Raw genomic sequence first — 24,442 nt, forward strand, 5'->3', positions numbered from 1 at the left:
CCTGATTGCTCAGCTTTGATGCCCCGAGATATGTATGCAGTTTTGGACAATGAAAGTAGATAAGAAGGATATTGAGTATGTGCTTGGAAAAGATAGCGATATAAGATGGATATTGATTATGTGCTGGGACGATGAACTGATTTAGAGTGGGTACTAATTATGTGTTGGAGGCAATGAATTGATATGAAATAGGCACTGATTGAGCATTTGAACAATGAATTGACGAACGTTAGGTATTGAGTAAATAGTAGGATAATGAGATGATATCATTGAACGCTTGGCACGCATTATACTTGCCGCTTAAGAAAGTTCGATATGATTTTCATTGCACTGCTGCACTTTATGAAATAAATGGCCACCGATTTCGTTCCTCTTATGCACAGTTCCAGTCTGCTCCGTAGCCGGCCCACTGGGTTGTAGGCCCGTATTTGTGCGCCGACCTTTTCATTAAAGTTTTGAACACGCAAATATCATCATAGCGTTTGTATTTATGAATGTTATTGAAATGTATGGCTACTGTCTCCGACATAAGCAAAATACGTGCAGTATGACTAAGGTTGAAGGTTAAAAGGGCCCGATACTTAGCAGCTACATTTTGTGTCACAGACAGCCGGAAAAGTGTTTCAGACGCCCTTAGAACGATATCGAAGAAATGCCACTTGACCACCACCCGTGCCCATGACCTAAAAAGCCACGATTAAGCGATTCATGTAGATACGCAGACCATCGATGATTATCTATCTAACACTACTGGTCCCTCTGGGCTTAAACGCCGAGATGGTAGAGAATGCACCCCGTGGAGATAGGTCGAGTATGTGGTAGGTAACAACATTTTCGGATCTATGCTCGTTGGTGTGTTTTGAATGCTGCCCCCATCCCCTTCTTCTTCTCCTTCTGCAGGTCGCGTCGGAACGTCGGCTGAAGTATGGAAGAGCGATGATCGAACGACCGACGGTAAGGGAAGGAGGGGATTTGAGCATAGTACTTATGCTAGACTTAGATATGACTGTTCCTCCTTAGAACATAGCGACTGGGAGGATGGACTGACATAGAATCTTGACGGGTACCGTATGACGGAAATTGACTCGAAATTAGCACGTTAGATCGACTGGGAGGATGGACTGACATAGAAACTTGACGGGTACTGTATGACGGAAATTGACTTGAAATTAGCACGTTAGATAATGCAACCATGACGTTTAACTAGATAGGGAAAGGACAAGGAAAAGTCCTGAGGTAAGGGTTACCCAGGCACCACCCGTCTGGGAAGGTAGAAATGTTGTTGATGTTCGAAATGTACCACCTCCTTCTCACACTCTTATAGATATAACCAAGCTGTCCGACTACACTCCTGATCAATACCCTCTGTTGCCTAAGCCTGGAGAACTTCCCACCAAAAGAAGAAACTCAAAAGCGTTTTAAGATCCAACTGTGGGCAATAGCTTGACCAGGTTAATTTCTGACCGGCTGACCGAGGTGTAAGTATCAGTAATCGAGAACGCTCGCAAAAATAGCAAGCGAGAGGAGAAAGGAGGAATAGGTAAAAAGAACTCAACCCGTAGATAAATAGGATATTAAAGATGAAAAGAGATCTTTTTGGCCAATAACTGTTCTATGTCTTGTCATGAATTTCTTTGTATGGAATATATGTACTGTCTTCCTTCGTCTGAAGTTTTGTGTGTATGTACTGTATGAGTTTATGTCTCCCCTCTGTTCGTGTCTCTGTGCTACCTAACCCCTGCTGTTCTATGTTGTGAGCACACTAAATGACCTATTTTCGTACACGTCTCTCTCTCTCTCCTTCCCCCCCCCTCTATCTATCTGCCTATCTATCTCTCTCTCTCTCTCTCTCTCTCTCTCTCTCTCTCTCTCTCTACATGTCATACGTGTACTGAATAGCTCCTTTAGGTTGCGGATGACTCTCACTCTCTACGAGAAGTCCCCCTGTTCCATCTTCCTTTTTGTATATAAAATTGTGCCCCGCTGGCACCAGTCTGATTGGATACTTATCGAACACGAAGGTGTTCAGCGAAATTGACAGAAAATAAAATGATTGTAATTTGCCATATTACTACCCCTCCTTTCTGCAAAATGAATGAACTCGAATTGGCTAAGAAAGAAAGGACAGGTAAGACGACTACGGTCCCCAAATCTGGCCTTATATAGGGGAACTATATGTCAATGGCACCTTATTTTTCAGTTCGTTAGAGACAAGCGCCAACGCCTAGATTGACCCCCAACACCCAGATTGCCCCACCCTCTTTGCACCCAAGCGTGAATGCCCGAAGCGTCCCCGCCCCACCTGATTGACCCCAGTTGCTGTCCCCGATACATAATTAATGACCATGACCAACTGTCGCCCCTCGAGAAAAATGCGTTATCACTGCCCTACGATTATTGCACCCCCGCTCTGCTTAAAAATGGTTAGCCGGCTCTAATAAGGGAAATGTAAGACTGCTAAGGCTCGGGTTGGAAGGACGAGTCTCCCCTGAATGTTTATTTTTGATGAAATACGCAAATGATAGGAATCTGACCTCTGTCCATATGTATCATGAATGGACGCCGATTGGACTTGGTACAAGCACAGTAGAAATACCCACATGCTTACTTCACGGTAATAGACTTCTGACCATGACCAATGAGCATGACCCCCAGGTGCTAGGATTGCGAGTGGAATTCAAATGTTAAAAATCTCTTCTCCTGCCAGTTCTCTAAAACTTGTTTTTACCCATTCCAAGATATACGATCATCGGAGGAGAAGGGTCGGATGTGGCGCACAGCCTGGCTGGAGATCATGAGACACATGCGACCTCGACCAAAGGTGGAGCTGCAGCACAACAAGATACGGGACGAGGCAGCACTCTCCAATGTGGTAAACGAAAGGATGAAAGGCTGTCCTGAAGCCCTCTGTCCGCCTACCCACACGTGCCTGAAGCCTCCGCCCCCCCCTTTTTCAAGCCCGGTTGATGGGCCTGCCCGCTTGTTATCCATTTGATCCCTTGGTCCCTTTGGTGTGTCCCAGGAAAATCTGACCCACTCCGCTCTCTCTCTCCCCCATCGACTACCGAACCATACCCCCTTTTCCACGTGACTTTTTGTCGAAAGGAAGAACAGCATCTAGGTGGAAATGGGGTTACGCCACAGGAATATGGGTGCCGAGCATAAGGCGCCACTAAAAGGATTGGTTAGGGAACAGGACTGTGGTCTAACAGCAGAGGACTGACCGCACCCTGCAACGCATAAGGATGGATCCGAGCTGGACCTATAGCTCCACCGCCGGTGCTCAACAGCGCCAACGAAAGAACATGGACTAGAGCCTACCAGTGATGGCTCACTGCTAAAAAGACACTGTGACGAAGAGATCTTATTTGGACTGAATTCCTCCCTCAATTACTTGGTCAAAATGTTCATTGATCACATTTTTTGAGAAAGTCGGAAGCATTTATGCTATGAAGTTCGTTTGCAAATGCTATTTCCTATGTGCTGTATTCTGCCAATCACACCCACTGTTCATGATTATATGCGATATGTTAGTATTGACAAATGCCGTTTCGTCAACCACACTTGTTTATATGTATACCCATTTACTAGGAAGAATAGGGAAAATGAACTTTGTTATGTAAAAAGCGGCGACTGTGGAAAATAACGAAATTGATGTACATAAGCAGCGTTCATTTGCCCTTTCCCATTCCCTTCCCTGTACGTTAACCACACCACTCCGCCAGTAAAAGCCCGTGCCCACATGTACCTGACAGCCATTTTAGGCACCATGGCCTTTTTGCCCGCTCATCAGAATCCCCGGCTCCCCTCCTGCGCGTATTTGAACCCCCCCCCCCTCACATACATAGACCATGAAACCCTCTCCCTCTGCGCGACCCTGCTACAAAACGCAACCCTCCTGCTTGACCCACGCCAAGTCCCCCATTCCTTCTTGAAGAAGCATCCCTCGCCTCAGCTGACATAACCCCCCCCAGCTGTATCTGACTGCCCCCGTTCTCTCATGTGCGGGTCATAACATCTCTCTCTCTGTGCAACTCTGTCCCTGTGCGCACCCTGGCTCTCCCCTCCTCCCTCACATGGACAAGTCATAAACCTCCTTCTTCTGCAAGGCCCTGTCCTAGGGAGTCACGGCCGCACCTGACCAGCACCTCCTTTCCTTTCATGAATAACCCCTCTGTCAGTAACCCTCCCTCCGCAGTGGACTATCCACACATGTCCGAGGCCATCACCTAAGCCGGGAAACACTGTTTACTGCCCCTTATTGTATGAAATCGCTCCTCCTCAAAGGACCCACTATTGACTCCGGCCTCCCCACCCCCTGGGCTATGATCAGGCGCACATGTCCCAAGAATCGGCGGAACACTCAGCTGCTTGATTACCCCCTCCTCTTATCAGCAGGTCAAGGGTTTCTATTGTGGATACATGTGGGGTGGGATTGACACGAGGATTAGGGGGATGCTGTTTGCTTGTTTCACAATGCCGTTGTTGCAATAAGGAATGTTCTGTAAGGTATAAAAGGCGATGCCTCTAAGAACTTGTCAGAGCAACTCCCGAAAGACACTGTGTTTTGTGTCCGAAATGACAGGCTCTCCTCATGAGTAATAAATCCTGTTCTGGTATTCCTGTTTCCAGCGCCCGTCTCTTTATTTGGTAACTACTCAGAATGGGAACTAAGAGGCGACTTGCTCCAGCAGCCCGGGCATCGATAGTAATATGGGCTCACTTTCCACAACCTATTTTGCATATTCTATCCACCCATGAGTGGCTTTGGAGACTTTCACTATTATGGCACATGACTTTTTAGTAATTCTGAATGGTGCCTTTTCTGTTACGAACATTCGACTTTTATATGTTCTTGGCCAATGATTTTGTAAATGGCCTCAAGTTCAAGTTTTTTTAAATATTTTTGTGTGGCCACTATAGGCATTCATACATATTTTTGTATTATTGATTTTTATATACATTTACATACATTTAGCTTGGCTCAATATTGTTGAACTCTGCTTTCATGTTTTGCCTTTCTTATAGTATTGGCTTGTTTTTTTTTCCTTTTTTGACCGTCCTCGGATCATTGGGGGGTGTCATATGGTTACTGCGTTTCTATATATTGTGTTAAGTTAGCATGAGTTTATTAAATGTTTAAACACCATATTTTCCTTCGGCTTCAGTTTGCACACGACACTTAACTGTTATTGTAGCTTTCAACCTAGACGAAAGATGTGATTTATTTGAGAATAATATGTTATTGCTCTGATATCAGTTGTGCTTGGTACACTTGGTACAACTGTCTGCACACTGAGAACTGCACCCTCTAAGAATAACCTAACACAAGGTTGCTGAAGGCCTGATCCTCGCACCACATTAGACATAACACAAATAATGTTGCTGCCAACATTGGGCTCTACGCGGGTTTAAGATAGAGTTACAGGGAATGAATCAACACACTTGATGCTTCGCATGCAGAGAGCTGGTAGCTGTTGATGTGATCTTCTCCTACTGACCATCAGAGGTATGAGCCCGCCCTGCTAAAAACCCAAATTTGACCTTCTTAGATATAATATAGTATGCTAAATATAGGTGATACAAATTTCTAAAGATTTTGCATTATAATATGCTATCACCGTTCCCTTACTATGGACTAGTGACTATGCTGATAACTCTGATTTTTATAATATGTATGCTGGTATTATATAAGATACTGCGTTTGAGAACCTTGCATTGAAAAATAAACATTTCAAACTTGCACGTGTGTTCTTTGACTCCCAGTTTTGGTTTGTAATGATTATATAACGAAAGAGTGTTCATGTGTTCCACGATACCTGAGGTACCCTAAGTTCATGTTCTGGATTGTCTAAGTCATTGGAAGTTTGTTATGACCAATGAGACACTGTAGCTAGCTAAGTAAGGGGATTTCTGATACTAAGGTGAGTTTTGGGTCATCCTAATTCACCCAGGTTCTAGATCTCTGTGCACAGTTCTGTGGGAGAACGGAAACCCTGCTACATGGCGCCCATACGTTGTTGGCCTTATATCATGACACTCGAGTAGTATATCATTCAAACCTTAACACCTTCATTCCCGTTTCCGGAAAACGGTGGTGTCAGAAAACCTACCTATTTTTGACATAGGTCTTTTTCAAGCTTGAATTTATCTAAAACCGTTTCTTTGAATTACTACCCAGTTGTGCTACAAAGTATTCTTTGTTTTTTCTAGTTCCTGTGCTACCATGGCACAAGCCGTGGACATCCCGCAGCATAGTCGCATTGCGGTGCATGACCACTTGCGGGCTTTTAATGTCCCTGTGGAAGGCTTGGCTGTGGTTCTGGTGGTGAGTGCGGAACATGCTTACCCGTACGAACTATTTTATTCGTGGGTGACATTTCCGGCGGTGGACGCTAATTCTGGAGTGTTCCATTCATACACTGCTTCAGCTGTACCGGTTGCGTATGCTCCGTACAGGGCACTGGAGGTTCCTATTGATGCTTGGCAGCATGGAGTTTGGTTTGGTGGCGCCCTACCACACGCTTTAACGGCTCCGAGGTTGGGTCCTTTGTCCATTGCTACAGCTTGTGCTTCTGTGCTCATAAAGAGTTCAGGGGATATTTGTAGTTAATAAATATATATATATTTTCAATATATATCTGTGTGGTGTGTCCTTCCATCTGGTATTCAAGGGGGTTGTGTATGGTAATACAGCTGGCTTCACATGCCTTTCAGAGTTTTAGCCTAAGACTGCTTTGTCCACGTTACCACTAGGATAACTGGTCTATAAGGTTGACTTACAACCGATCATCATAAGGGTTGTTTGGACTGATACAAGGTGGTTCCAGAATTGGAAACATCATATATCAGGCCAACTTCTCACACTTAGTACATATAATAAGTTGTAATTCCTAATTGAGGGGAGTACGATCTGTCATGTTTGGTACCTATAGATTTGTAATAATCAATCTTCTTTAATGACAAAGGGCCCGATTCTGATGTGGTTTGGAAAGCTTCTCGACCAAATGGGTTTGGTAATGGTTTCTGACCGAATCGGGAGAGTCTAACCGACTGAGTACGATGCATCTGGATGCTTCCAGATACAACTTGGTTGGATTGCCATTGACCTCAATTGGAGCCTTTGTTCAGACCGAATGCATAGGCTCCCATTGAAGAAATGGGTGGCTGGGGAAAATCAGGCCCCCTGTGGCAGGCACCCCCTGGTGCCTGCACACTGTGCATGGCTGGTAAGGGGGGACCCATGGGTATCCCATGGGCCTGTTCGGGATAGCTCTGGGTTCAGGGGGTCTGATTCCGACTGCCGATTCGAGTCGGATGGCATGATTCAGAAAGGCTGTCCAAATCCAGCATCGTACTCGGTCGTTCGGAAACGTGGCCCATAGAGACGTACGATTCTGCTCCATATGGCTCGGTCATTCCAAATGCCGTCGGGTTGGGATTGGGATATTCCTAACGCGTAACTCGCATCATACTCGGTCCGAGTCTGTTTGAAAGACACAGTACCGATCCGATTTGGAAGTAGCAAATGCCCCTAGGAGGCCTTCCTAAAAGCATCAGAATAAGGCCCATAGTCTTATTTATCATTACAATTTTGTAAATGCCACTTTTAGAAAGTGAATAGCAAAAAAAAAAATGATGAAGGTACTGCTGAACAGTGTAAACATTCTCCCCCAGTCAAAAATATCTGGGTTTAATCCATTGTTTTTAGCTCACTGCAACACCCCAGTTTGGACCCAGCCATATGCAAATGAGTCTTGATGCTGCTCCACATGGAACAGTCTGCAAGGGATTTTGTCTGTTGCATGACCAGGGCTCACAGCCCAGTCTACCAACAACCCAATTTCTCACATTTGCCTCGCTTCGAAACAGGTAAATTCTCTGAGGTGCAGGCATGTGCTGGGCCTTCCTGAAAGACTCAGAAGGAAATTGGCTCCCTAAGTGAAAACCAACTGTGGCACTCCAGGTTTCTGCATGGTTGCTTGTGCCTTGGGCTCCAGAGCATCTTTGGTAATTGATAAAGTTCTGCACATTTGCGGCTGGATAACTTAACAATATCTGCACCTGCTAGGCCCTATTTCATGGGGTTTTTATCATCGTGCTCCTGGTGCTGTGTAACACTACCAAAGGCAGTCTTCTGGGGCTTACTGCCGCCACCTGCCTGTAATTCTATGAGTAATCCCTGCTGATTTACACAGATGTTACCAACTGTAGTGTCCCCTTAGCAGTATCTCAGCTGTAGGGGACTAAACCTGCCCCTATTTGTAGTCTGAGGTTGTCCTGGCTAGGGGTGGGTGGAACTCACGGAATTTGAATCCACAGAATTACACTGAGTTAAATAAAAAACTTTGTCGGCCAGGATTAGGCATGCTGCACTGCTCGCGCTGTGATTTAGCATCGGTAGCACTGTCCACACAGAGAAATCAGTGCAAACTGCATACGCAGTGTGCCAGAGGGCGCAGCGACTAAAGTTGGTTTTGCTGCCGCACAAGTAGATTTTCTATTCGAGCGGCAGCCTTTTGAACATGAATGGTCATAACTGCCCATGTTAGAGAAATTGCAATGGATATCCTTCAAGTAACTGTTGATCACACAAGTGGTCGTCAAATCTTGATTGTGCTTGCCAATTTACCAATCTGGACCCGAATGCAAGACACAATTCCACTACATGGCGATTGGTGGAATTTGCCCAGAACTAACCAGAGCAGCTAAAAATTCCATCAATTCTGCAAGCGGAACGGAAAATTCTGCCCATTTTTAGTTCTGGCAACAACCCCCAACATCTTGCATGGCTGGCCATTCTCATTTCCCACATTCCCTAGACACTCAGGTCAGGGCCGGACTGGGAACTGTAAGCAGCCCTGGCAAATTTATCCAGACCAGCCCCCGTTTGTAACATAACGAGCGAGCGAAGCGAGCGAGCCCGACCAGTACTAGTGGGGTTCAGGGGGTTCTCCCTCAAGAACATTTTAGAAAAAGACAGACCAAAATGGTGCATTTTACAGCACATTTTTCAATGCATATTTAATTGTATTAAATTTTAAAGTACAGTAAATAGTAGATGATGACCTTAAAGAGCACCAGGTTACCCAGTCATATGTACCTATAGACCTTCTTACAGAGAGCACCAAAAATAGGCACAAGAGTAGTGAATAAGAGAGCACAAAGTATAAGTGAGACTTGCCCCCATACGGAGTATAGCGAGCAAGCCCAGTGATTGACCACTACTAGGGGGGTTTGGGGGGGTTCTCCCCCAATAAAATTATGGAGACAGAAAGGCCAAAACAATGCATTTTCAACACCTTTTTTATTATATGTTTAATTGTATTAACTTTTAAAGCATAGTAAATGATGACCTTATGATGCACCAGGATACCCAGTCAAAACAGTCATGCAAGCACTTTAGCACTGGTTAGCAGTGGTAAAGTACACAGAACCCCAAGAGCCAACAAAAATGGCTTCAGAAAACAGGAGGAGTGAAGGCAAAAAATGTTTAGGACCACGCCTAGAGTGCCAGTTCCAATATTATTGATATGTGTTCCTTACTTTTTTTTAGTTAAAGGGCATCACCAGGGTGGAAAGGAGGTGCAGCCGAAGAAGATGTCACCACCCACCCCGTCCCACCCTTGAGGATCGTATACAACTTTCTTCCAAGGCTACATAAAAAGAGCCATTCTATAGACCCAGACATTGTGGCCTGATTCTGCGACAGAAAACCCTTTACTCGTTGTGGCAGGGGCCCGCATGAGTACCAAAGGAGGATCTGAGTGCCACCTCCTGCCCATTCCTGAACAGTCAATGAAAGGCAAAAATGCAGACCATAACTTTTATTTCCACCAATTCCCACCCATCAATGCTGCCATATTCTTTGTGGCATACTTTTTTAAATAGGAACATGGCATATTCAAAACCCATCATTTTCATGCTAATAATGCCCTAATTTCCCTACTTTAATGCACCAGCAGAGGATCTCAAACTAAAGGTCTAGTGCAAAAGAGGACCATAGACTGAAAATAGGCAGGAATTGACACAATAGAAGATTGGGAAAAAGAGAAAGAATAATGGCTTCAAGAGAGAGAATGGAGGGAGGAATGTTAATGGCTCAGAGGTAGGTGTAGTGGGAGAGAACATAAGGCACTTGCAGAACAGTTTTCATGTAACTTTTTCTGCAATTTATGTATTTGAAAATCACTGCATTAGCACATTCCATTCATTATGTATAGTTTTAACATGCAACGATCTATGTTAATAGTAAATACAGTTATGTAATGATCTGTATAAATCATCTTCATGCAACGTGTACCTATGCAGAATTTGAACATATACCAGAGATTGTTTCTTTATTAGCCTTGAACGTTAAAACCTGACTACCGAAAAACTTTGCCTTCTGTCTCCTGTCCACTGAACATCAGGGGCCTACAATTTAAACACGTTCTTTGTTTACACCTGGGTCAACCTTCTCCCTGCTGGCCATTTATATGAGAATTAGAATAAATATATAAATTGCATAATAACCCAACCAACTCTTTGCTTAATAATAAATTGAATGTTACCACTAAAATACAATGTAAGCTGTGGTTTTCATTCTGTCCAACATTTAGTCAAACAATAGTCATAATATGATAGTGCTTCAATATAAAAGCCTTGTACCTCTATTTGCTTGAGTCGCGCAGAGATAGAGCAAGATAGCTGGGAGAAGTGGACAAATAGATGTGATGGGTTCCTAAGTAAGACACCTGCTCCTTGCTGCAACAAGGTAAAGCCAGGATCCACATTTATTAACGCTAATAAATAACTGCTTATGTGATTATTTTTTCTAGCAAAATGAGGTATAAAGTGTAGTTTGCTCCTCCCCAAACCAAATTCCACATGTGCCTGTGTGCACCGGGCATTTGCTCTATGATTTTTATAGTTTTTAATATTCTTACATTTAGCAAGGTAAAATGGCAGCTGATTCTATAATTATTTCTTAAGTCGTACTTCCGGTCCCTGTGCAATCGTATTTGCTCAGTGATCCCCAAAAAAATAACACCATTCATAATGAGATATGGGATGAAAAGTCTGCTCCCCTCAAACCCCAGATACATTTTGCCACTTAAAACCTGTGCCTGCTGATATTTAGTTGAGCATACTGGGAATTACTGCCTCAGGGCTCCTGCCCAGTAGACATCTTGTCCCCCTTCATCGCATATCTAACACCCCCTTGCGAGCCTTGTGGGAGCTGATAGCACATCATCAGTCCTTCAATACATGACATGGCTAACCTCTATCCACTGATTGAGCCAACCACTCGACTAGAGCGAGCCTCATTGATCAGAGTGTCACATGCCACACGGTCCTCACAGCTGTCTCAGTAGACAGGCTGTTGCTGAATGAACACTGACTGGACGTCTTTGTCTCCTTGCACAGCAAGCATGGTGTTAACTGTTAGTAGTGTATTATTCCGAAACCTTCTTTCGCTCAAGCCTAAGGGCTTTCATTGTGGCTGCTTTGACTCCTTACCAGCTTCCGACTAATCAGAGTGCTTAGAGTCATTCAGTTTTCAGTGCATACTTTACAGAAAGTGCCATATTGGATGCTGATTATTTTTAGAAATCTATCCTCCCTCACCTATAGATAAAAGGATACAAAAGAGAAGTTGGCAATGATTTTGAATTGTTCACACAAAAATATTGCCTAGAAGCCAAAATATGAATTTAAATTGGTTTTCCTCGATAAAGCTAAACAACCATTGCAATTATACATTCAGCATACCTGTGCAGTTGAATCCAATGTGCTATTCTGTGCAATAAATCAACTTTTACAGGGTGGTTAGCTCTTAGTAAATCGTGACAATTCTTTGGCTATTGCCAATGCCATTTTTTTTTTACTTCTTGCTGTTTCTGTTTTGCTCTAAGCATAAAAAGGCTCTGGGGAGATCTTCTGCCTTAAGTGCTCACCTCATGCTTGGTGGTGCTGCTAAGGGTTGAGTCCAACCACACCCTGCACCCAGTGAGGTTTTGTCAGGCTCCATCTGCTCACTTCACCATTCCTTAAGTTGTTGCGTCACATCACGTGCAGGTAACTGTGAACCAGCCGGGTAAATTGGGAACTAACTTCTATACTGTGGACTGCATCTCCTATGTTCCATCGCTTCACACTGCCAGTGGCGGGCGAACACAGATTTGCGACCATCCTACGTCATGGCCTACATTGAGGTGGGTCACAGGTCCCTCACGAGCATGGCGTCGTTGTGGCATTGAAAGTGTGCACAGCCTGCGCGCACCCTGCTCAGTGCCCACACGCACTATTAAATTCACCCACAGCAGTCCACAATCTGACCTGACTCTGTCTGTGTGGGTAATACTAAAAAACACCACTGCCATTCTCAATATGAGGTCACCTCATCTATGGCAGTCGTGCTTTATCCCTGTGCAGAGAGACCGACTGTCAGTGTCACAAGAGCCTTCTGATTTTGTTGTTGGGGGACGATTTTGCTAAAAAATTGCCCCCAGGAACAAAACCAGCCCCCTGTGAGAAAAACGGCCCCCACCCCTTATGGCCTACCGGAGAATTGCCCGGTGCCTGGCATCACCAGTGTGGCCCTGACTCAGCTCTTCCTCCACTTGCAAGGTGACTGTCTGTTCAGGAAGAATCTCTATTGTCCGCTCCTGAGGCATTCATAGAAGAAACAGTCTACAGTAGTGTTAGGGGACTCCCTTCTTAAGGGTCCTCAGCAAGGTCTTAACCTTGGCTTAAGACAAAGTCAGAGATCTGGTGCATCCAGGACATAAAAGAGTCCAAAAAAATCCAAAGTACAGGCATGTGACTTTAGATTCCTGACCAACGTTGGGCCGGAAAAGAAAATTGTCTGGGCACCAAAACAAAATAGCCCCCATTAGTGAAGTAGATAGCTAAAAAACAAAGTGGCCCAGGTTTGCAAATTAGGACAGTTTTGAACTTGTAAAGGCACACTGTATAAGTGTTTTTGCAAAGTATAAAAGACTGCATGGATTTATACGTGCGGCAGGTAATGTTTGTTTTAATATTGGGGAAATCCACAGTACAAACCAGCCCATCAGATCATAAAATAGGCTCACAAACAGGTAAAAAAATTACCCACACACGGGTCTGTCGGGGACTGCATGATTACCTTATAGGCCAGTTTGACCCTGCTCCTGACAGGATGCATATCTCAGGCTGGTGTTTCCCTCCACCCCTACTATCACTCACAGGAAAATGTCCACGGCCTGTGCATCCATTTTTTCAAGATGGCAGCCATGTTCATTCCACTCTCCAAGCTAAGCTATACTCAATTTGGAATGGTCGTCCCCCTCCAAGACTTCAAATATATTTTAGTCGGGACTGCAGTCAAAGTTCTGCCTATCTTCACTTTGTCTCATGTGGAAACATCCTCCATACTAACTTACAGGGTGTTGATACTAACAGATCTGGAGACTCCTCTCGACCTGCTTCATCTGGCAAGAGAAACTTAGGGCCTCATTTGCAAGCCCATATTGCTGCCAGTGTGCTACTTTTTTAGACGGTCCGGTGGCGCAATGTGCCCGCCCATATTTACAAGGCCATGTAGACTCACCCTGCATGATTCTATATGGCCTCGAAAATATGGGCCCCTTTCACACATTACTCTGCTTGAAAGGGACGTTCCATTGGTGTTGCTGGGGGTGTTCCCATGCAACATCTATGGACCCTGACAAATTCCCAGATTTACAAATGTGGCAAACCTGGGAATGCGTCAACATCCTAATCCTCCCCATCCCTGGGGAGGCTTAGGGTGTTAGGAGTGGCGCAACAAGGAGAAATACTTTTATTTCTGCAGCACATATAGTCAGGGCAAAACATCATTAATGATTGTTTTTGTGCAGAAAGGTGTCCCTTCCTGCAGAACAACAATCATCCCTGCAACACATGCACTCTTGCACCATGGTGCAAGGGTGTCTGCATTGCCCATGGCCGCTGTTGCGCACCGGTGAAGGGGAGAAAGACAGGAATGTTCCATATATTATAGATAAGGCTAATTCCTGCCCTTATATTTTGATGCACGGCAGCCCAGCAGGAAGGCTTGCTGAGCTGACGTGCTACAAAATCTAGTAAATGAGGCCCTAAATCTCCCTGGTGTGGGCCTACTTGGTTGTTTCAGCAGGGGCATCACAGCAACACACCCTTCCATTCAGGCAACTTATAGCACATGTGTCGATAAGTCTAAATCAAAGAAGTATGACAAATCTAGAGATATTTGAAGGAATGCAAGTATCTTAATACTGACCTCCTATTCCAGGCGCAAAATTCATGAACAAGGTATCAACAACGACCATTATATATCATTTAGATTTGGAATCATAATAAAGCACAATGTATATATAAATTACACAGTTCAAAGTTTCGCACATGCTACACTGCCCCCCACAAGTGATGGTTCAGTCCCATATGGTCTCCATTCTTATATTAATTTAGTCTGGGTCTCAGAGAAATGCCAGAATGAGTCAGACAATAGTTTTCGGCAATCTGCCTAGACAGCCCCATACCCCAGCTGCAAGCAGCTCATCTTATTTTAAAAGATGAGACTGCTTTCAAGCATTTAATTGTAGAGCCTATAGAGGGTGAAGTTCCAATTGGGCAACCCACACCACACCAGAGTTTCAAAGACCGGTTTTTAAACAACTAGAGCTTTTCCGGGACGAGGTTCCAACATCTAACGTACCTTATACACTTAACCTGGGAAAATGTTTCTCTCCATGTACAGTGACCTCAGAGTATTTATCTTGAGTGTGGGCAGGGCAGCCAAGTTGAGTCCCATGCAATCCATCTGCGAAGACTTGTAGAAAAAAAACGTTCTGCCACTTTGAAGCTTTTCTTCTAGAGAACAGGTGCATTTGGAATTTCAAAACTTGGCAACTCAACAATATTTTCTCGATGTCGACTTGGCAGTCTCCTATCAGTGGTTAGTAACCTATTAGGTGTCTGGTACAGCTTTACACAAGTTCTGGATCCAACCACTACCATCAATGTGAGGATTTGAGTGCACTATATGACATGGTTGTGGGGCCTTCTCATGGAGTGCACTCGCACATACCGTCCTGGGCCCCTTTGTTATTATTTACTTAACCGTAGCTCAACCCAGCGTAGCTGTGGCTGCAAGCAGTAAGGCTTGGAAAAGGAACTTAGGCCTCATTTATGGCATTTTGGTGTAGGGCAGCGCAGCAAGGACCTTGCTGAACTGCCCTATGCCAAATTGAAAAGGGACTAATGCACTGTATTTAAGCAATATGGTTCATTCTGTACTTTCGGCCTGTGTTAGTGCCATTTTGTCTCCCTAGTGCCAATGTAGGCCCCTCCGTTGCAGGCAGGATTGTTTTTGTGCAGGAAGATGCACCTTCCTGCCCAAAAAACAATCCTATGAGGGATTTTCCTCTTTCTCTGTGTGCTGCAGAATTCATCTCACATAGAAAGAGGAATAAACAAGGAACATATTTCTCCATGTTATATCTCACCTCAGGAGGAGTACGGATTTGACCCTTTCCAGGTTTATATCACTTTGTAAATCTAGGGCAACGTCATATCCCAAGGGTGTTGAATGGGAAAGCCCATCGAAACGTGCATGGAATTCCTCCCTGGCACAGAGTAAGGCGATGCAACAATTTGTGCTGCATCGCCTTACTCATGATTTATGAGCCCCCTCAAAGCCACGCAGGGTGGATTTGCATGGCTTCATAAATCTTTATGAGAGCCCTGCTTCAAGCAAGTACCACTTTATGTGGTGCAAAAGTGATGCTGAGCTCTCATAAATAAGCCTGAGTGTAAAGCATTTAACAGCACCAGACAACAGAATAAGAAAGTCATACACACAACAACAATTTATGTAAATAGAGCATATTTTTGTAAATTTTAGACACTTTGTTCATCAAAACCCACTGGAGGGTTCCAGAGATACCGATTTTAGACATTTGTATAATTTTTAAATGCCACCGCAAACAAGCATTGGTCAAGTTTGAGAGAGTTAGTGCGGATACTCCGGCCTGGGTTGGATGACCAAATCCAGCAAGGAAAAGTTCTAGGGGGCCAGAAAAGATACCTTTGACAGTTTTCTGGCAACCAGACCATCTTTGAACCAACTTCCAAACTTTACAGGACAACCGCCGTAGACATCAATTGAGTGGCCCTGATGATGCCAATTGGTCTACTAACCTTTCCACAGAAAAAAGACAACTTGGAAGTGTTGCTGTTAAGAAATATGAAATGAAATATAGCTTCCTGCCCTAGGGATTCATAGGCCCTCCTTAGGGGACTTACATATATTATTAAGGGAAGTGGGGGCTTTGCTATTAATTGTAATGGCAAAGTCGAACTAGCAGGGTAAACACTGCCCTTTTAGTCTGCAGTGGTAGGCTGGGGTCCATTGTCCAGTACATTGCAACTCAATTCTAGCTGCCTTTTTCCTTAAAATCAGATGTTTTGATACAATATAATCCCTATTTGTGTTAGGGGCGATTCCGTTCATACTTCTCCATGCACATAGTCAGGTGCTTACGCACAGGCCCACACATATCTGGTCGGGATCTCCGGATGGCTGTTGAGTGAGCTGGGCTGAGATTCGCCCCTCCTGGCCGTCCCTTTGCCTTCTGGGTTGGGCCGTTGCTGCTTGCCCTTCTGCTGGACCTCTTGCTTCGCCTCCTGTGGTGCCACTGGGACGCGCAAGTCTTGTTTCCCATGATGGGGTTGCAGTGGCGGTGAGTTCCACGGTGCTGTGGCCCGGTGCCCCCGAGCTTGTTATCACTTTTTGAGTGAGGGGAGGTGCGCCCTCCTGATCCCCGCTGCTGCCTCTCTTCTTCCAGGGCTGCTGCCTTGTGCGACCGAGCAGACTTCCCCTGACTTTTCGGCATACGAAATGACAACACTACTGTCCCCGATGACCTGAATCCTGTGCACGCTGACGACCTGATTGCATCGGCGATCTCCAGCCGTCCTCCCTCCTTGATCTTGTGGCTGCATCCCCTGTCCAGCCCTACTCTGTGGAGTCAGCTTTCTTGTTGTTTCTTTGGGTTGGATTTATCTGTATCCCTCCATTTTGGGATAATGCTTTCGGTCCCATGACCTGGATCCTCCATCTTGGTGGCTTTCAACCATTTCTCTTTGCCACTGAACTGCTCCCTGTTCTCCTGACTAACCTTTTCGTCAAGTCGACCCCCTCTCTTAGGTCTCCTACACTCCTTTCATCTATTACAGTCTCTGAGTCCTTGGATGTTAAGATTGCTGGTCCCAAACCGATTTGTTTATCTTCCTCTTTGACTTTTTATCTCCCTGAAGTTCTTTCCCACTTGAAGGTCTTACTCACTCGATCTGCATTCCTTACCCCTTTTTACTTCCCACCCCCACCTTCTATTCCCCATAGGACGTGTTTGTCTCTGTTATGCTACACTCTAGTAATTCATGACACCGTGTAACACTGTTTTCTTATGTGTCTTTGTTTTGCTGTTCTCTAGTAAATCATATTTACTGTTTAATCACTGTGTAACTGATGTAATTGTGTAACTTGTAACTCGCTGATTCTCATGGAAAGCACTCTGATACCTCCTGGTCTAGTCAGCGCTATATAAAACTCTGCGAATAAATAAATAAAATAAATAAACATGTACATTAGAACAGCTGGAATTATGCAGACATGGATGACCAATTTATACAGCAAGGCTGACTAATTTAATCCGCAAGAATATGCAAATCGCGCACCATACTGTGGCACATTCTGTGGCAATCGTATCTCATCATTTTGTCATTTTAACACAAATTGTGTATGACCAAATGTTTGCCCTCATTAATACCAGTTTAAAGAGTGAATGCAGCAACCCACAACTGTAAAATGAGTTCATTTAACCTCCTCAAAGACTCTGCCAGTGAGCGACGCCGTTTTGGACTTTTTTAGCAACTTTTGATCCATTTGAGATAGAAACAAATGTTTTTGTTGAAAACTGCAAATTATTAAATCTCCGTAGAGTGCACGGCGCGTTAGCACGAGCACACTCCCTGACAGAACCGGCGGCCATCTTGTCACTGGACGCCAGGATGGCCTTCGATATGGTAGAGTGGCAGTACCTGTTCGCAGTACTGCATCGTATGGGCTTCGGACCGAAGTTTCTATCGTGGATCCGACTGCTCTACACAGGCCCAATAGCTCATGTGGCGGCCAATGGCCATATCTCCCGAGCGATCTCTTTAGCGCGTGGGACTCGCCAGGGCTGCCCCTTATCCCCGTTGCTGTTCGCATTGGTCCTTGAACCCCTAGCGATCGTTCTCAGAACGACACCACTGTTGAAGGGCATCAGATGGACGTAGACCTGGGAAGATAGAATATCATTGTATGCGGATGATATGTTGGTGTACGTGTCAGCCCCCGAACTGAATGTTCCGATTTTATTGGCACTCTGCGACAAACACTGTGCGGCCTCTGGCTACACGATCAACTGGACGAAATCGGTCCTTTATGTTCTGAAGGGCCCTCGGCCAGTCCTCCCTGAACACTGTCCGTTGGTGGTGACCGATGTCTCCTTCAAATACTTGGGCATCCATGTCACTAGTGATATGGCCGTCTTTACCGACCGGAACCTGGCACCCCCCCTCCTCCGTCTGAAGGCAGACGTGAGACACTGGTCGTCCCTGCCACTCACACTCTTAGGCCGCGCTGCACTGTTTAAAATGATGGCGCTCCCGCGCCTCCTATATATCTTTGAAAATACGCCAGCTGTGATTCCGCCCTCCTACTTGCAGAAAATCACCGCAGTTGTTACCACTTTGCTTTGGGGTGAGCGTCCCCCGAGAATAGCTCACCTCAAACTTAACCGCGGCTGGTACGATGGTGGAATTGCGCTACCGAATATGCAGCTTTATTACTGGGCATCCCAACTCAAGGTACTCAACCAGTGGATCCATGCATCACACACTGACCCGGCATACATGGCGGATAGGGCCCAACTGGGTACACAAACTCTCCTGGCCCCCCTCTATAACCCAAGTCTACTTAAGGACCTGATTGGCCCCACTAAACACACAGTTACCTTATGGTACAGAGCACTCACCAAGCTACAGTGGAAGGGAATCATCACGAAGCTTACCCCGCTTTGGGATACCAAAAAAACTGGGCTGCCTAAGGACCAGTAAAGGGTTCACCCAATGGGACAATATAGGCATCTCTACGGTGGGAGATCTCTGGACGTCCACAGGGGTGGTTCCCTTCGAGCAACTTCGACAACAATATGCCCTGGGCCCCACAGAAACATACAGATATATCCAAATCAGACACGCTCTCCTGGCGGTGTTGGAACCGGGAACCACAGTCCCGGAGTCCTCACCCCTAGAAGACCGGCTCCTCACGGACTTCATGCAAACAAGGGCCACCTCGCTCACATATCGTAAATTGCTAAATAATCTCCCAGACCCCCTACAGAAACTGCGAGAAAAATGGGAGGATGAGTTGGGTGCTATGGATGAGACGGATTGGAATGCTGCAATGGCGTCCCAGAGAGAGGCTGGGGTTTCGGCCAGGTTCAGGCTCATACAGTTAAAAATACTACACAGAACGTACTATACGAGGACCACCCTACACAAAATGCACAGGGCTGACTCCCCTCGTTGTCTTAGGGAATGTGGGGAGGATGGCACATTATTGCACACACTATGGGGCTGCCCTCTCATTGCCAGATACTGGCAGCAGGTCATGCGCACGATCTCACAGGCCCTTGATACCTCCCTCACACCCGAACTGCGCCTTTGCCTCCTGAATATATGGGAGGGCACTGATCTTAACCTCAGACAACAGCAATGGGTTACAATTGGAACAATGGTGGCGAAGCGTGATGTGGCGCAGAGATGGGGGGTAGCGGAACTACCTACTTTGGCGCTATGGTGTAAAACCATGGACAAATTGATGATAACTGAAAGAACTGTCTACAAACTCAGAGCGAACCCAAAGAAGTGGAACAGGGTGTGGGAGGCTTGGAATAGGTACAGAGGGGACCTGTGCGACCCGCTACAGGAGGATGAAGACGAAGATTCAGAGGATGAGGAGGGGATGATTGATTGACCTGTGGGTCACTGCGGGGTAGGACTAGAAATGTACTCTTATAGTTGGGAATTCTGCTCACGCTATGCGGGGGGATGAAGGGGGTAGGCCTGGGGTTGGGGGTCGGCGTGTTCTACTAGCATCTTATGTTCTATATTGCTTCATGTCTATATACTACTATTGAGCCACTATGTTTGGTTTGGTTTTGATTTTTCAAAAATGGAACAAAAACAAAAATGAACTTTAAAAGTAAAACTTCATGACTCCGATATTTACATCCTGATGGTCTGCCATATCATCCTCATCCTGTGCTGCCGGACCGGAGGGTTGTCGGCTGAATAGCTGTGTAGAAGTACGTGACATCCTGTTCTTATCTCCTGTCATGAGTACTGTGTAATTGTATTGTTGTAACGTGGATGATGAATATCAATAAAAGTTTTACACCAAAAAAAAAAAAAAAAAAAAAAGAAAACTGCAAATTAGGTGGCAGATGGTGAGTTAAACACTGCTCCCACACCCCATCTATTTGGTGACTGAGTAATCCTGTCTTGCCCCATCCTTCCCCAAATCCTCCTCGCCCCCATCCTTTTATTAGGTCTTGTCCTATTAATCGCGCAAGCGATAATTGGACAAGAGTATAGAGGGCAAACCAAGCTCTGAAACCACCAGGCGGATTACGTCGAGTGCATGTGCTCGTGCACGCGCTTGCCGTTTGCTTCCCGAGCCGCCTTCCTCCGAGAGCTTCACTTCAAAGGAACCCGCGCCCCGCCCACGCAATGCTGAGATCCAGCGCTTCCCTCCCGCTCGGCCTCACTTCTCCTCCCCCCTAATTACATCCCTTACATCCCTGCTTCACAGTAGAAAGGAATGCGCATTTCCCGGCTGCTTTTAATTTTATTTCGCGGCCACTTTACTGTGTCCTTCGTTGTCTCTCTTTCTCTCAATCTGTGCCCCCTCATCTCAGCGTCTCCTTCGACCTCCCCCCACTCACCCTCTCTTCCCACCCTCGCCCTCTCTTCCCACCCTCACCCTATCTCTAATTTTACTTTTAACTTCTCTCTTACCCCTCGTCTCCCCTTCCCGTGCCCCTCGTGCATGTCTGCCTCGCCGCCCCTCTCCAGGCTCTCATGTCCCCTCATCGGTCACTCTCGCACTCTAGTCTCCTCATGTAACATACTAGGTTCTACGGTGATGCGGTCTGACACCTGTGGGTAAAGTCTGCGCTATAAAGAAATGCATTCAATAAAATAAAAAAAATGTCTCCCCTCCTCGTTTTCCATCTCTCCGCCCCTTTGTGGTCTGTCCGACCACTTTACTGTAGCCTTCGTTGTCTCTCTTTCTCTCTGACTCTACTGATATTCCTCACCCAATCTGTGCCCCCTCATCTCAGCGTCTCCTTCACCCTCCCCCCACTCACCCTCTCTTCCCACCCTCGCCCTCTCTTCCCACCCTGACCCTATCTCTAATTTTACTTTTAACTTCTCTCTGACCCCTCGTCTCCTCTTCCCGTGCCCCTTGTGCTTGTCTGCCTCGTCGCCCCTCCCTAGGCGCTCATGTCTCCCTCGACTCCTCCTTTCTACCATCCTCCTTCTTTCCCTCTGTTTCCCATCATCTTTTCACGCACGCATCTCTCTAACCCCCCTCCCCCTCATCTTCCCAGATGTGTCTCCCCCTCCCATGTCTCTTTCTGTTGCCCTCTGTCTCACTCAGCCGTTCTCTCATCCTTCTTGTTTTGCGCGCCCTCCATTTCGTTATGCCCCTCTTTCCCTTATGCCACCTCTCATCTCCGTTATCCCTGCACGTGAGGATACTGACAGCATCAACACGCACCCTCTGCCTCTTTTCAGCTCGGATTCATGCACAGGGGGGATGGGTGCAATGCCAGCGTCTCCGCTACTGGCAAACGCTGCAGGCCGCATTTCAACACTGTGTCCCTTAATCACCCGCCCCCTTTCCATGTCTCCATAACCCCATCCCCCTGTGTCTGTCTGTCTTTGCCCCTCTCAAACCGTGTCTCTTCTTCCACCGTCCACCTACTTTTTTGTCTCCTTTAGTTTGTGTCCCCTCATCGGTCACTCTCGCGCTCTAGTCTCCTCATGCAACATACTAGGTTCTACGGTGATGCGGTCTGACACCTGTGGGTAAAGTCCGCGCTATATAGAAATGCATTCAATAAAATAAAATAAATGTCTCCCCTCCTCGCTTTCCATCTCTCCTCCCCTTTGTGGTTTGTCCAACCACATTACTGTGTCCTTCGTTGTCTCTCTTTCTCTCTGACTCTACTGATATCCCTCACCCAATCTGTGCCCCCTCATCTCAGCGTCTCCTTCGCCCTCCCCCCACTCACCCTCTCTTCCCACCCTCGCCCTCTCTTCCTACCCTCACCCTATCTCTAATTTTACTTTTAACTTCTCTCTGACCACTCGTCTCCTCTTCCTGTGCCCCTTGTGCATGTCTGCCTCGCCGCCCCTCTCCAGGCGCTCATGTCTCCCTCGACTCCTCCTTTCTACCATCCTCCCTCTTTCCCTCTGTTTCCCGTCATCTTTTCTCGCACGCATCTCTCTAACCCCCCTCATCTTTCCAGATGTGTCTCCCCCTCCCATGTCTCTTTCTGTTGCCCTCTGTCTCACTCAGCCCTTCTCTCATCCTTCCTGTTTTGCGCGCCCTCCATTTTGTTATGCCCCTCTTTCCCTTATGCCACCTCTCATCTCCGTTATGCCTGCACGTGAGGATGCTGACAGCATCAACACGCGCCCTCGGCCTCTTTTCAGCTCGGATTCATGCACAGTGGGGCTGGGTGCAATGCCAGCGTCTCCGCTACTGGCAAACGCTGCAGGCTGCATTCCAGTCCATCATTTTTTGCCCACTATGTCATTTGACAGACACCAGCACGTGCACAGCAGCTTTGGAGCTGCCCCGTCCAGCCCCAGCGGGCAGGCCAGGGCTTCTCTGGATGGGAGACAAGCCACTGCTGACCGTTCCAGCCCATGTCTGCCCGGCCAGGGGGTGGAGCCCGAGTTCTGTGGCAAGAAGGCCGGTGCTTAATTGGTTTCCGGTGCTGAGAGATAAGCAAAATGGCAGTTTATGAATACAGTATGCATAGAAATTACTAATACCTGCCTCCCCAGACTATGTTTTAGCTATGGGGACTTGGAATAAAGAGCACTTACTACCCAACATATGCACTCATGTCAAATAGAACCTCTGGTAAAAAGTACACCATCATGAAGTTACCTATTGGAGTTTTTGGTCGGGAGGGGGAACATGCCTTTATGCATTGGGGTGTAGATGAATGACTTGGCAAACTGGATGACTAGCATATTGCAAGAGACTGAGTGGTTTAAGGTTTACATCACTCTACCGCCCTCACTCTACCACTCTACCGCCCCCACTCTACCACCCTCACTCTACCACTCTACCGCCTTCACTCTACCTCCCTGACTCTACCACTCTACCGCCTTCACTCTATCGCCCTCACTCTACCACTCTACCGCTCTCACACTCTCATTCTACCACTCTACCGCCCTCACTATACCACTCTACCGCCCTCACTCTACCACTCTACCGCCCTCACTCTACCGCCCTCACTCTACCACTTTACCGCCCTCACTCTACGACTCTACCACCCTCACGCTACCGCACTCACTCTACCGCCCTCACTCTACCGCCCTCACTCTACCGCCCTCACTCTACTGCCCTCACTCTACTGCCCTAACTCTACTGCCCTAACTCTACCACTCTACCTAACTCACTCTACTGCCCTCACTCTAACACTCTACCGCCCTCATTCCCTCACTCTACTGCCCTCACTCTACCACTCTACTGCCCTCACGCCCTCACTCTACCTCCCTCACTCTACCGCCCTCACTCTACCGCCCTCACTCTTCCGCCCTCACTCTACTGCCCTCACTCTTCTGCCCTCACTCTACCACTCTACCGCCCTCACTCTACCACTCTACTGCCCTTGCTCTACCGCCCTCTCCACCACTCTACTGCCCTCACTCTACCTCCCTGACTCTACCACTCTACCGCCTTCACTCTACCACTCTACCGCCCTCACTCTACCGCCCTCACTCTACCACTCTACCACCCTCACTCTACCGCCCTCACTCTAGCACTCTACCACCCTCATTTCCTCACTCTACTGCCCTCACTCTACCACTCTATTGCCCTCACGCCCTCACTCTACCGCCCTCACTCTACCACTCTACCGCCCTCATGCCCTCACTCTACCTCCCTCACTCTACCACTCTACCGCCCTCACTCTACCACTCTACCGCACTCATGCCCCCACTCTACCGCCCTCACTCTAACACTCTACCGCCCTCATACCCTCACTCTACCACTCTACCGCCCTCACTCGGCCACTTTACCGCCCTCACTCTACCACCC

This window comes from Lissotriton vulgaris, chromosome 4_1 (genome assembly GCF_964263255.1).
Source record: "Lissotriton vulgaris chromosome 4_1, aLisVul1.2, whole genome shotgun sequence".
Taxonomy (NCBI): domain Eukaryota; kingdom Metazoa; phylum Chordata; class Amphibia; order Caudata; family Salamandridae; genus Lissotriton; species Lissotriton vulgaris.